Source organism: Triticum aestivum, chromosome 2A (assembly GCF_018294505.1).
Source record: "Triticum aestivum cultivar Chinese Spring chromosome 2A, IWGSC CS RefSeq v2.1, whole genome shotgun sequence".
NCBI lineage: Eukaryota > Viridiplantae > Streptophyta > Magnoliopsida > Poales > Poaceae > Triticum > Triticum aestivum.
In genome coordinates, this window is record NC_057797.1 from 399,100,645 (window position 1) to 399,103,631 (window position 2,987).

Here is a 2,987-nt window from a genome sequence, read left to right on the forward strand (position 1 = left end):
GAAAATAGCAATTTGGGTTGGACCTCTGATTAATAGGTTAGTCCCAAAAACAATATAAAAGTGCTTAGTAAAGCCAATAAACATCCAAAACAGATAATATAATATCATGAATGCTTCATAAATTATAGATACGTTGGAGATGTATCAGCATCCCCAAGCATAATTCCTGCTCGTCCTCGAGTTGGTAAATGATAAAAGAAAGAATTTATGAAGTGTGAATGCTAGCAGGTGCACAAGTTTGATCAATGATAATTTCAATCACCTTTTCTAGCATCATTATATATCATAACAGTAGCTCAATTCATAAAACTTATAAATAACAAGCTATTCACATGTTAAAGCATAGACCATAAACTTTCTTGAAAACTAGCAAACTTCATTCTCAGTCATCAAACAATTGCAATTCATCTTATTTTCAGGAAGGGTCTATGTCAGAGCTTTGTTTTAGCAAATCCCACATACTCAACTATCATATAGTCTTCCATGATTGCTACCACTCAAAGCATATTCTTAGAACAAATAGCATCCATCGAACACAGAGAAAGATAGGGCTTAGTGTTTCGCCTCCCAACTCACTTATCATATAGATAATTGTCAACAATAATAACTCATGATCAAATATATTTCAATGGCCATATATGCTTGGATCTTCCATCATATGATGCTTGCCAACTAAAGAGTAGGTTGGAATGAGAAGGAATACTACTGACTCTTGCATAAAAGTAAAAGATAGGCCATTCGCAGAGGGAAGCAGGGATTTGCAGAGGTGCCAGAGCTCGAAGCTTTAAAACAGAGATGAAAATAATTTTGAGAGGTATGCTTTCATTAAGGACAGTAAGACCGAACCAAATCCGCACCCTCTCACTCCCTCAGCAATTTTGGCCGTCAGATCTCATATTCCAATAATTTTCAGCCATCTGATTGCTGTCTCATCCCGTAATTAATCGCTAAGTGGGCCTAGCTGTCCTGAGGGTGCCTATTCTGGTTAACTGGGCCTTCCTACGGCTGAAAGCCCATGTAGCACCCGCAACGATTGGATCCGCAGCGCCAGTACAACCGCAGATCCCTTCCATATTCTCTCTCCTCTCTTGACCTTTCGTGTCTCGTCTCTCTGACTGGACAGCCGTCCCGCCGATCTGCCGATCTACTCTGCTCTTCCTTGTGGCCGCATCATCTCCCTGTGTGGTTTGATGGTACTGCATATTTGGTTATTACACTATTCCCGACTGCATATTTGGTTATTACGCTGTTCTCTGTTTGATTGCTCATCTGACACTTCGTAAGTTCAATTGCTAATGAATTTGTTTACTACTATGTCAGAGAAACTATAAAGGAATATATCAGGAGGTTGCAGCAGAATCTGCACCGTTGTTGTATGTTCTGTAACTGTAGATGCTTGCATTTATATGTGTATTCAACCTGAACTATTCCATCAAGTAAAGTGATTAAAAGTCAGAGATAATGTTTTGCTGTGGTGAATACTTGCCGGCCACTTGCATATATAACAGGCCGCTTATTGGATATTGGTATAACAAACTGTTATAACAGACTGGTGGTGTGATAATGCATATATAAAAAGTTCTAGGTGAGCACACAAATCAAATTTTTAGAGTTGGGTTACAATATTTAATGAAATTTGTTCGGTACTCCCTCCGTAAAGGAATTTGTTTGGTACGCTCTTATATTTCTTTATAGAGGTAGTACTGTTTATCTAGATTTTGGAGTTCACGTTAATAGAAGGATAAACTCTTCCATTAATGTGGAGTTCACTAGCATGCTTGACTACAAATGGCGGTGCTTTTACATGAAGAACTCTTGGTAATGGTAATAGTCAAATGCCACAGAAAGCTAAATATATACGACATCCAAGTTAATTTTCTTTCTTTCTTTATTCATTTTCCTGAATATGTCTGTTCGATCAGCTCAACAGGACAAAGGTGTGTGTTGTTTCCCTGATCCCACAATATTGGTTTACTAACTATTATGTTGATTTATCTGTACACTATGGTGCTCAGGATATATCAGACACGGGCCTTGATGCTCTGAAAAAATGTGGGTATGAACTTCTCCATTTTTTGTGTCCCTAATTACCTGACCTGTTCGCAACCATACCAGGTTAGCACACCTCTTTGTTATTTAATTAGTAGAACTATAATATACATTCCATTTCTTTGTATTTTTTATTGTTTCCTAGCTACAATATTGCCCCCCTCAAATGCAGAGAAGCTGCACATGCTTGTGCTTTGTCAACTGAGATGCATTTTTGGCTATGTAGATGATCAAGAGGCTATGTTACAAAACATTTATTGAGCAACGTCCATTTGCACCCGACAAAAACAGATCATCCACATAGCAGTAGCCCTCACGTGTTCGTGGACATGGTGCATACCAGGAGACTGTCCATCGCCTTGCCCGGCACCGGATAATTATTTTGTTATCTCTTTTCAATTGTATCTGCTGATCGTTATGATTCTGTATATGACTGCAAACCTGAAACAATGTGTCTTTGCTAAAAGTCTCCATTAGATTTAGTTCCATGATATGTACAGTTGACAAGAATATTCAGCTAATGGTGATTTAGATAATACTCCCTCCGTAAAGAAATATAAGAGTGTTTACATCACTAAAGTAGTGATCTTTAGTGATGTAAACGCTCTTATATTTCATTACAGAGGGAGTAATTCATAATATTGCACTTGCTAGATTTCTCCAGATGATTAAAGATTTCATTTATTTGCAACTTTTGCCATGCCTTCAAAAAGAATAAATCTATGCAATCTTGATTTTTATCTACTTATGAGAGGGAGGTTGATATGGACCTCGACGATCATTATGTATGGCGAAAGTCGCTCTCAAGTAAATTTCTTAGTGCAGAATGATGCTCTCCAACATACAGGTTCAGATATGCTTACTACTACATGGATTACCTTGCAAAGGTACTGATGCGCTATCTGTGTATTCCGGCGCAAGACAACTCAGAGCTCTGT

The 2,987-nt window shown here is 38.1% G+C and overlaps 1 long non-coding RNA gene across 1 annotated transcript; it reads left to right on the forward strand.

Annotated features, from left to right (window-relative positions):
- Window positions 1-1,057: 1,057 nt before the first annotated feature.
- LOC123185310 (uncharacterized) lies at window positions 1,058-2,589 on the forward strand. Its single transcript, XR_006493317.1, has 3 exons — window positions 1,058-1,193; window positions 2,016-2,115; window positions 2,276-2,589. It is a non-coding gene; the product is annotated as an uncharacterized lncRNA (long non-coding RNA).
- Window positions 2,590-2,987: the final 398 nt, after the last annotated feature.